The following is a 12,308-nucleotide window of genomic DNA, read 5'->3' as shown; positions in this document are numbered from 1 at the left end:
CACAAATGTATGAGTTTCACACTTTCACAACACTCTAGCACTGGTGCTGGAATCTATACATTATGCTTTAATGGAAATAACGGAATACGACCCATGTGTTGACGGGCATTCATGTGTTGGAAAAGATTAGTCTGGATGCTATGGTCAACGCAGCATTGTCCTGCACGGAAACATCTGGACGCAATCCAAGAGAGTTTCTCCTGACTACTTTCATTGCTTCTTGTCATAGACAAGGTGTTAGACATAAAGTGAACGGTCACTGGACTTAAGCACTCTACATCAGTGCGTGCCACAAAATCCAGGTGAATGCATCGACTCAAAGTGTAGCTACCGGCTTTCCTTTTTTTTAATGAAAATGATTATCTGGCTATTATCTTTTTTTAAATTTGAAATATATTTATTGAGTTTGGAACCAAACATATCAACAACAATAAAACATACGTCCGCGTATCCCCTTGCCAACCTCGTGTCTCAAGTTAATGTATAAACTTGCCTTCATCCCCAGAACCTGATTCCCCATTCTCACCCCTCCCCGCTACTCCCGCTGCCCCTTTACCCTCTCCCTCGCTTACCAACTCAAAAATAAGAATCTGAAAAAATCGAGGATGAAATGACCGAATTGTTTTGGCCAATTTATTTAGAAATTTTGGCACAGTTGATTAAAATATAGGTTTGGGGTTGGGTAAGGGTATTAGTTATGGTAGTGTTGCAGAGGGGGGATGTGGGGTGTCTCCCCTCGCATTATTTTAATAAAAGTCCATAAAGCAAGTTGTAATTTTAGTTTTTCGACCCAAAAAATATGGTAATTTCTCCATTCGTTTTTTAAAATGTGTTTTTTCCATCGACAACTGGGTCAGTTCTGTTACTCAGTTCTTGTAAGTTCTGCTGGGCACCCATGGGCTTTCCTATACCCTATCTCAATGATCTCCTCCTCCTTCCTTGGAGGCGATGTTTGGAAGTCATTGAGGAGAGTGCCCCACTGCAGCTAATCTGGCAATTCCTCGACTTTTAAACAATGTACATTACAAAAAGAACAATACTATTCAACAGCATATCAAATGAATAAATCCTCTACCTCGTTCCACCTTCACATACAAGAAAAACTATCCAATAATCTTTAGCTAACATCAATTTGTTCATACATGCTACCCATTTTCGTTGTTGTCCAAATCATTTTAAAAAGCATATTGGGATAGGTTCCTACTTCAAGCCAGTTATAAGTAATCCATGCTCAATTGTATTCAGGCAAATGTATGGACAACACAAACGACAATTTCTCTGCGCACAAAATGTGTTCCTCCCCACTTCCTAAACAGGCCATGGCGTGTAATATGCCGGAACGTATGTTGCATCCCATTTTAGCACATGGGGATGGAATTATTCAGCCCTCTCTGCATAGCAATCTACTGTGACCTTTGTGCCCAAATTTATTAGGTTTTGATTATGATTAGGTTCTTCCACTTCAGATTTGGCAGCAGACTTGGACAACTGTTTTCAATTTTAAGATTAGTAATTAATTGCACTTTCCAACGCAGCATTCAATGACTTAGACTCGTTCACACTAGTGCACCCTTAATGTCCTCTAGTCATATGCTGGATTATTCATTTCAAATAAAGTGTCCTTTGTTGCAAAGTTTTTAATTTTTAATTTTTTAATTGATATAAACCCAAGTGTTTGTATTTTATTGAATTTATATAGCACTTTAATCCAAAGTAATTTACAGAAGAACTGCAAGAAATACAACAAGCATAAGATGGTAATTGAATCACAACTCGAAAACAGTATAAGGAACAATTTACATTATTGCTGGGGTGAGGAGGGAGTGGAGAGGGACAAAGGAATAGTGGGAGGGGAGAGACAATAAACAAAAGGTAATAATTGAAACACAAATTGAAAACGGTATGAGGAACAATTAAAATTATTGGTGAGGAGGGAGTGGAGAGGGACAAAGGAATTTGAGGAAGTGGGAGATACAATAAAAGACGGTGATTGAATCACAACTCAACGGAATAAGGAACATTTTACATTATTGCTGAGGTGAGGAGGGAGTGTAGAGGGACAAAGGAATAGGAGGGAATGGGAGGGATGAGAGGAGATGTCAGCGGAAGTAAGATGGGAGGTAAGAGGGTTTGAGGAAGAGGAGAGGGAAGAATAAGACTAGGTAAGAGCAGGAGGTAGGATAAAAGGGAAGTAGAGGGGAGGAGAGGGTGTAGAGGTGGAGAAGTAGGAGGTGAGGCAAGGGCGGAGAGAAGTAGAAGAGGAAGTGAGAGGTGTTAGGGGGGGAATGGAAGAGATAAGATTTTAGAGAAGAGCGAAAGGTAGGATAGGAGGGAGAAGAGCGGATGGGTAGGGGGAGGCGGTTCCAGTCGAACGGAGCAAGGAGTTCGAAAGAGGGGAAGCAAGAGGAGGCGCAGGGAGGTGGAGAAGGGGAGAGTAGGAAAAGATCAGCAGAGCAAAGAGAACGAGAGGGGGAGTAGAGAGTAAGAAGGGAGGAAAGGTAGGGGGGCAAGACCATGGAGGGATTTGAAGACAAGACAGAGGAACTTGAATTTAAGCTGGGAGTGAAAAGAAAGCCAACCTAGAGAGGTGAGAGAAGAGGAGATGGAGTCAAGTGCTGCATGAATGAAATCAAAAGGTGGAGACATGTGCATACCTAAAAATAACATTCAGCACTGACCATAATTCTGTGCCACATAGCAGCTGAGGCGTGATGTTTATTATGAATGTTTCAATGGACGGATTTAAGCTAAGTGCACAGTATGTCATGTAAAATCGCCTTCATGCACCAATCTGCTGCATGACATTAGCAGTCATTAGTTTGCCACTGTCGCCCCCAATGTAATCTCTTATTTATTTACGCAATTCCTACATATTGATAGCAGGGCGGGGCTTAGATGACAAGTCCCGAATCAGTTTTTGTCCTGTTTCTCTGATTAAATATCACAATGTTAGTTTTATCACACTATATTTTTAATCCAAGTATATTTGTGATCTGTCACTTTGAAGTCCTAGTAGGTTGTAATCCAGGCGCACAATACCATGAGCATATCCAGGCCATTACAGCTCAATATTGCCCAATCTTGAAGGATGAACGTCTTGTGCTACATAAGTCAGGAAAGTAAAGTTAAATAGTATAGGGGCCAATACACACTTGTGTTTAATACCATCATGTTTTATTTTTATTTTGTTAATCAGTGAGCCATGGGCATCCAGTTTAACTGCCACAATGGTGTTATCATACAGTCTGATTATCATCTGAAACAGCCCCCAGTTATGCTCCAGTAATTTAGTCTCTTTCATAGTATATTACGATTCACACAATTTAACACTGCAGAATAGAAAAAACATATTGTGTAAAATGGATAGTTGTAACTTCTTTTGACCTGCTCAGCTGTCAAAATCACTGCCAGCGGTTTCGCAAATTGTTAGATATAAGGGCAATATTTGATGACAATTAACCTATTCATTGAGATCCCTGAGCAAGATCTTAGCAAATAATGTGCATGGCATATCTAGCAATGCCAGTATCCTATAACTAGAAGGTCCAGACCATGTCCCCTGATTGCATAAGCGGTGCTTCCATGCAAAGGGCATTGGGCAGTATAACTGATTGCCAATAAATTCCTACGAAATAACAGTCCCCAATATCTGGCAGATCAGTCAATCAATGCATTGCACAAGCCATCTGGCCCATCCACACAAGAGATTGTCAGTTTATCAATTATGGCTATTAATCAATCGCAAGTGGGTTATCTCATCATAGACTGTTTCAATGTGTTCAAAGCGACAGTATCATTTGTAAAGTAGTTCTCCCATTTCTCAGATTAAATTCCTCAGTCTGTCAGTCAGTCAGTGAAATCAAGTTTATTCAGAATATACAAATTCCAATACACTTTTAATACATAATATCATCTCACAGACAACATATTTATTCCCAATTTCATTAGCTATAAAAGCAATACGCATGTGTACATTAATTACTAATAAAATACCCTTATTGTACTTAAACATTAAAACTTATGTTATATCTAATCTTAACACAGAAATTGGGCCTCATTAGAAGTCTGGTGGAAGAAATACCATGGGAAACAAGTTTTCTTTTTGTGACTCTGGATGTGGTGTCTCTATACACCAGCATTGAGCACCGCAAAGGGATGGAAACAACAGAAGTGTTTTGAAATCAAGGTTGATTTCATTTTTACAACAGAATAAAATGATTTTGGAAATGTTACATTTTGCATTAAACAATAATATCTTTATGTTTAACAAAATCATCTACAGACAAGCGCAGGGTACGGCAATGGGGGAAACATGTGTGCCCTCGTATTCTAACCTGTTCATGGGACATTTTGAGATCAACCATGCATGGCAACACAAAGCATTCAAAGAGAGAAATATTGTATACTGGGTTCATTACCTTGACGATGTGTTAATGATATGGAACGGAGACCATAAGACATTGGAAGACTACATCGGATACTTAAATTCGAATGATTATAACATCAAATTCACAGACAAAATCAGTTCAGAAAGCATTGAGTTTTTGGATTTGTTAATCTATACAGATGGAGAAAAATTACTGACAGATCTATATATCAAACCCACTGCAGTAAACAAGGTTCTACATGCAGAAAGTAACCATGTAAGGCACAAAATTAAGAATATACCTTATGGTAAAATACTAAGAACAAAACGGAACTGCAGTTCAAAAGATAAATTTGATGAACATGTACAAAATTTAAAAGAAAATTTCCCAATGAGAGGATACAAAGCAGATGAAGTAGAAAGAGCTATAAAAAAAGCAGAAACAATTCTGAGAACAGAGCTGCTAAAAGATCAACCAAAAATAAGAAATACACAAACAAAGGTTGACTTTATAACAACTTACAACAGTGAAGCATTTGTTCTAAAGAAGATTCTGAAAAAAACATTGGAATATTTTGCAAAGTGGTGCAACTCTTAGACAAAATCTAGAAGTACAACCTAGGATCATTTATCGAAGAGCACCTACACTGAAACAAAAAATCAGTCCAAGTTATTTGAAAGAAGAAAGAAATGGAGTCAATTTCTAAAAGTGCCGGCACCAACAGGAACACATAGCTGTGGAAATGGTGTCATCTGCAATCAAATTGAGAATGGAACAAAGGAAATCAAGTTACCTAATGGAAAATTACAAAAGATTAAGCAGTACATCAATTGCATTAGAAAATATGTAATTTATGCTATCACTTGCATATGTGGAAAAAGATACGTCGGAAGTACTATCCGACCACTAAAAATCAGACTTCAAGAACATTTAAGGGCCCTAAAAAATAATGATATAAGATATCCAATGGCAACACATTTCAATCAAGAACACCAATTGAGTGAAATTTAAAAAATCTAATTTTTGGGCCTGGAAAGAGTTGACGCATCAGAGAGAGGAGGAAACAGAACTCTTATTAAGAAGAAGAGAAGCAAAATGGATATGTACTCTGGAGACGTGCCAATCAGGCCTAAACTCAGAAAATGGGATGGTTTTTTGGCTTTAAACATTTCACCCTTTTTTTCATTTTTTTCTTCTTTTTTTGTCTATTAACTTAGAATGTTCACCAAGTATATATTTGTTGTCTATGATTATGATCCTATGAATGCTATACTCTACTTTGTTCAATAACTTGGAATGCTCATTTTGCTTACAATTATTGCTTTTAATTAGTGAAATATGTTGATAGATTTTAAGATTGTCGAATTATATGAAATTTATTTCCTAGTTTTTTGCTTTATCACCATCTCCCTTTCTATTCAACTATTCTTATCACTTTTGGATTTCTGATTCTTAAACCATCCTTTATATAATTATATTTTCCTTTTATATATATTTTTCGGATAAATATTAATTTGACATATACCCCCCAAAAAAATGAGATTTGGCAAACAAATAAGTATATGTAAACCTAAACGCTTAATGAGGTTAAAAATAGTACGTTACCATCAGTTCCTTCTTCCATCATAATAGCATATATAGAACAACAAATTAATTCATTATGGTAAGATATCCAGGAGCTTATAACAATTAAAAGAAAGAAACCAATAGAAACCAGCTTCTTTCGTACAAATAGAACAGAAAATGGCCGCCAGCCGTTTTCCGACATGACGTCATTGAGCAACGTGATGCGGTGACGTCACGCATTACGCAATTTGAGGGCCTTTATAAAGAGAAAGAAAGCTAGTAGATCCAGTAGCCCGGATCGTGGCAGAAGGAGGCAATCAGACCTGAGGAACTAGAAAAAGAAGGTAAATTCTTTACCTAGGCTAGGAATAGTTTTTCCTGGAATTCTCTGTTATCAGCTGTTTAAGGGTAAAAGTAGCAAGTTGTTAAAAACTTGCCATTTTAATGGCATTCACTTGCAAGTAACCTCTGTAAAGAATTATATTCAAAATAACTAATATAAGGCTTGAATTTCTGATTTTCTCTAACATCTTTGGTAAAAGAAGAAAAGAAAGCAAAAAAGGATAAAAATGAATATGGAATCATCTTTGAAAAATATTTGAAAAATAAAGAAAAAACTCTTTGTGTTTGTGAAAATTTAAAGAAAACTTTGGATAACAAACAAAAAATTGTAAAATTAGGTAAGTGTGTTAAACAGGTAAATTAACCTGAATAGAGTATTTTCTTTCTCACCATTTACAACATCTAATTTTGATGCAACTCCTGATTATAGTTTCATGTATTTCTTTTCACACTTTCTTTCTTAGTATCTCTCCTGATGAACCACGGATACTTATCATGGGGAAACACATGTTGAGAGAAGAAAATGTACTTATGAATGAGAAAGAAAATTGTACTAATGAATGGAACTCCAAGTTGCATGAATATGAATGCAAAAAATAAATATAATTTATGAAAAAGAAAACAATGAGTTAACCATAAAATTTTTTTTTTACCAGAAGCACAACCCAAAAAAGTGCTTTTACATTAAGAAAACAAGTCTGGTGGTAACCTGCCAGTGCTACCGGCGGGTTGCCGCCAGTCTGTAACACTGTTTCTGCCACCTGAGGTCCCAGTGCCACTGGGATAAGCCCAGCGGCCCAGGATATCAGGCGGCAGAAAATGTTGTTCCCCATTTCCATGGAGCCCCATGGGACTACATCGGAGTGGGGAGACGGAAGCACCGGCACTGTTGCTAACGGTGCTGGTGCTTCCGTGACAACTCTGCTTTCTGGTGCCGTTGCACCCAGAAGGTCAAACCTGCCAGGCGCACAGGCCCTGTAAAGCAGAGTTGTAGTCTGCTGGTCCAGAAAGGGTGACAGTAGTTTGCTACTGGCACCCTTATTAGTGGACCGGCCGACTCGTAATGCACCACTGGGCCTCATTACGAGTTTGGCAGGAGCCGTGCCGTTAATAAGGGCACAGCTACCGCCAAACTCGCTACCGGCACCGGCACCCGCGAATGGGCCATTATCGTCCCATTATGAGTTGAATGGGGGGGTAATTGCCCATTTGCGGGTGCCGGTGTGGCCGGGCTCCCGATCCCGATTCTGCCCTACAGGGCAGAATGTGGGTGTGGGAGCATGGTTGCACCGGCAGCGTATATAATGGTACCGGTGCAATCACGGGTTCTGCTCGCACGTCCCGCTCTGCACGCCTGGTCAGGCGTGCAGGGCAGCACCTGCAAGCAGAACTTGTAATGTGGCGGTATGGTAACAACAGCGCCGGAAGCACTACCAGCACCGTTGTTGCCTTACCGCCACATTCGTAATGAGGCCCACTGTCTTAACAAAAATAGAAAATCTTTAGTCATCCCAAAGGATGTATCCAAATCTAGTGTCAATTTTTTTTAATATATATATCGGTTGTTTTTCGAATTCTAGCTTTCATGTAGAGTGATGACTTGAGATATGATCAAAGTGACCAAGCTACTAATGGTGTGGTTACTTGTTAAAGATATAATAAGCCTGGTCTACATTGTTTGATAGCCAGCGGCCTAAGAATAGGGAGCAAGAAGTGATGATGGCTCATGTATAAGTGGGACAGAAGAAAAGAAAATGGCTCAAATCCTCAAGATCCACCCAGAAGATTGGGCATGTTACATCGTTTAATGTATTTCCTGTCCACTTCGCAGTCATCCCATTTAAGAGTATCAGATTGAGCCTTGCACAGGTAATTAGAACTCTATAATTGTTTTGCCTTGGACAAGCAAAGTAGCTCGGTAGTTGACTCTCTGCAAAAAGTATGTGATTTCTTACAGATTGCATTTTCAATTCTTTTCTTTCTCTGTACAGTTCATAACTTAATTGGAGTGTACCAACACTTGTGTCAGCCGTCACTTAGATATTTTGGCAAAAAGAGGATTACAGTTTATTGTGTAAAGAGATTTTCTTACAAATATTAACATGGTATTTTCAATTTTTTTCTGCTGCAGCACAATGTTGAGATGATTTCTCTGGTCATCACTTCTTTCTCACTAGCCCAAATTCTTAGCCAGGCTTTAACTGGTTCTATTTTCAGCGTGTCCTCATTTGGGTGACATTAAGTTCATTCTGGACCGCATAATTTGGTGCCAATGTTGGCAATCATAAGATGTATGTAAAAAATACATTTTCCACCAGCGATGATGAAGAAGGTGATTCGAAACCCCATACGCTAGCCTTGTAAAGGGATACAGATTTTGGTTTGCATTGTAGATATTTAGTAAAACAGGGATCGTTGTCCGTTTAACTATGGAAAAATGTTTTTATGGTCCCAATTGCCTGAATCATCTTAGTTGCCTTTTTTGCTTCCATGTGCCTACCACTTAAAATTACCCAAAAAAGTCATTCCTTAATAATCAATGGACTCTGTTGAGGCTAAGCAGTTACTCTTTCTCATTGGTCTTCTATCAATTGGATTAGGTGTTAGAACCACATATTTCAAAACGTTCATTTGTAAATCTAACCCTTTCATTAATTCAGCAAAGGCATCCAGCAATTGTTATAATAATCGCAGAGTCGTTGACAATAGAACTGTATCATCCACGTATGCAAGAGCTGGGATGTGACATGATCCAAAGTGTGGAACATTGCCATTGGTCTTTAATAGAGAATTACTAAATCAATGTGTATAAAGTGAAACCAATAAAGGGACAAGGACACATCCCTGATGTACTCCAGACTCCGCAGGGAATCATGAGGTGCAATGCCTGTTGGTGCCCGAGCAAACGCATGCAGTATTGGATGTGTGTAAACCTGAAAGGATGTTTACCAAGTCCAGCAGATAATTCAAGGATCTGAGACACTGTCATAATTTCACCGTATTGGTCTTGTCAAAAACAGTCCTCAGATCCATGAATGCCATATATTGGCTTCCTTTTTAAAGATGTAGAGTTCACTGCAATTAACTTATGGTTCAGCGTGTGCTTGTTAGGTGTGAAGTGAGGGCATTCAAAGAGAGCCTTGGTAGAGAAGTTAATGATATTGTCGAGAGGAGAGAAAGAAAAGTTGGGGAGACCAAAGAGGATGCTGGTACAGTAGTCCAGATTAGAGAAGGTAAAAGTGATTAAGAGATGCTTGGTGGTGTTGAAAGGAAGCAGATCTCTAATTTCTCTGATATTTAGGAGGTTGAGACGAGCTGCTGTTTCAGTTTTGGAGATGAAAGTAGAGAAGGTGAGAAAAGGCTCATAGTTGATGCAGCGATTTCTAGCTGAAAAATAGTAGGGGACATTGTCAGATGGGAACTGTATAGGCAGAGGAAGAGATAAGAGAGAGCTTTTGGTAGGGAAGAAGAACACCTCTGTTTTGGTAGAGTTTAACATCATAGAGTGTGAAGTCATCCAATATTTAATGGCAGAGAAACAGTTTGAAATGTTTATAGAGAGGTCAAAGGAGAGTTTGGGAAAAGAAAAGAATATTTGGGTGTCATCCTTGAAGAGTTGGTATGAGAACACAAAGGAGAAGACATCTGCCCTAAGAGCAGAGGTGAAGAGTGTAAAGAGAAAGGAGCCCAAAACAGAGCCTTGTGGAACACCGTTAGAGGAGTGAGTTGAGAGGTTGTGTTGGTCCAGAAGACAGAGAATTGGTGAGGTGCAAGGTAGGATTCAATCCAGGTCAGGGCTTGATCATGAATCCCAAGAAGAAAATGAGTATTAAGGAGATCAGAGTGATCAACAGTGTCAAAGGCAGCAGACAGGTCAAGGAGAATTAGGATGGAGGATAAGTTGGACTTCTTAGCAGAGGCGATGAAATTGGACACATTCATGAGAGCAGTTTCAGTGGAGTGATAGGAGCAGAAACCTGCTTGTAGGGTGTCTCAAAGGTTGTGGATGTCTAAGACATTGGCGAGATGGTTTAACGCAACCCTTTCAATCACTTTAGAGTAGTGTGGAAGGAGAGACACAGGTCAAAAGTTAGCCAGTATTTCCGTGTGAGTACCTTGCCTTTTTAGGAGAGGGATGACCGTGGCTGTTTTGAAAACACAGGGAAAGAAAGCAGAGTCGAAGGACAGGTTAAAGAGTTTAGCTAGGTGGGTGGCCTAAAGTGGCAATAGGCTTGACTAGCTGAGCAGCAAGAGGGCCCGATTGGGCACAAGAGGGGTTAGCCCTCATCAGTCGAGGTAGCACTTCATCAGTGTTTGTGTGAGTATATTGGAGGATAGAGGCAGAGGATGATGGTAGAGTAGGCAGAGTGTACAATGTAGGAGGAGGGGTGTGAGGAAGGTCAGGAGAGTGTTTCTAATTTTGGAAATGTTTGCAGTGAAGTATGCAGCTAGTTCATTAGCTGTGAGAGTGGAGTTTATAGTCATAGACTTAGGAGAAGTGAGGAGTAAGTTTAGGGTGCTCTGCAGCCAGCGAGGATGATTGGAGTGAGAGTCAGTGAGGGCTCGGTAGAACTCCCTTTTTGCTATATCATGAGTTGACTTGAGAGAGTTCACGACAGAGAGGTAGAGTTGTGGGTGCTCATGTGAGTGGGTGTGCCTCCATTTGCACAGCAGCCGACACATGTCTGTACGGAGAGAGCGTATGAATGGGGAGACTCACTGCTGAGGATGCTCAGACCTAGTGGTGAAAGTTAGCAGTGGGAAGTGAGAGGAGAATGAGTCCTATATAGGGATTGGAAGGTGGAGAACACAGTATTGGTGGAAGAGGCATTGGGTGAGAAGGAGGAGATTGAGAACTGTAGGTGGGAGAGAATGGGGGAAAAGCAGAATGTTCAAATTACCTTTTAGTAATAGGTGAAGCAAGTGGTGCGGAAAGGTCAGATAGTGGTAAGGAGATGCTGGTGGAAACAATTGAGTGATCAGATATTGATGGTGTGACAGTAATATTAGTGGCTGAGAGAGAGGTGGAGATGAATAGAATATCCAAAGAATTACCCCTGTGGGAGTAGGTAGGTTATGGATATAGAGGACAGTGCTGTCACTAAGAAAAGACTGAAGTTCAGATTTCTGAGAAGTGGTTTGAGAGGAAAGGTTAATGTCACCTAAGAGAATGAGGTGATGTTTAGTGGGAGGAGCTGCCCGAGATCATCAAAGAATGTTCCAATGGGACCAGGAGGGTGATAGAAGGAGATTTGGTAAACTCAGTAAGGCAGAGCAATATTAGAGATGGTGAATTCAATAGTGGTAGGAGAGGACATGGCATTGAGATTTCTGAAGCACTGAGGCGGGAAGAGGGTAGGTGTCTGATGCCTCCGCCTCTGCCAGTCAGTCATGTAGGACTGCCAGAGTGGCATTGTTAGATGGAGAAATCCAGGTTTCAGTGAAAGCAAGAAGGTCTAGGGGAGGAGAGCTGAAGTAAAAGTAGTCAGTGATAAAGGAAGTCTGTTGCATACAGACTGAGCATTCCAGTGTGCAATGTTCAGTTGATGAGGTAAGGAAGAGTATAGAAGTGGAGTCTGAGAGGAAGAGAGGTGAGGTAGAATGGTATTAGAGGAGGTACGGTTAGCTGGTCGGCTTTGATTGTTGGAAGGAGGTGGAAGAGAGATGGAGTAGTGGGAGGTTCGAGGTTGTGAGTTTTATAATAGGGATAGGAAAGGAGGAAGTTGTAGTGTGATTGGAGAAAGCGTAGGGAGATAGAGAAAGGGTAGGGAGAGGTCAGTAGGAGGAGCAGCACGAGGAGCAGGAGTGAATGCATTATAGGTGAGTAGCATAGTGGGGAGAGACAGTACAGTAATTGGGAAGCTAGGGGTACTCACAGGTGCAGGTGTATGCAAATAGTTGTTTTAGAGGAGTGTTGGAGTTAGATTTTAATGTTGTTTCTGTGCTGTATGCAAAGCATTTTGTGGCAACCTCTGGCCAACAGGGGCTAACAGGGAACACATAAAGAAATAGAGACGTATATAGTAGCAACCC

This window comes from Ambystoma mexicanum, chromosome 3p (genome assembly GCF_040938575.1).
Source record: "Ambystoma mexicanum isolate Mex_15411 chromosome 3p, UKY_AmexF1_1, whole genome shotgun sequence".
NCBI lineage: Eukaryota > Metazoa > Chordata > Amphibia > Caudata > Ambystomatidae > Ambystoma > Ambystoma mexicanum.
Note: the sequence above shows the minus strand (reverse complement) of the source record.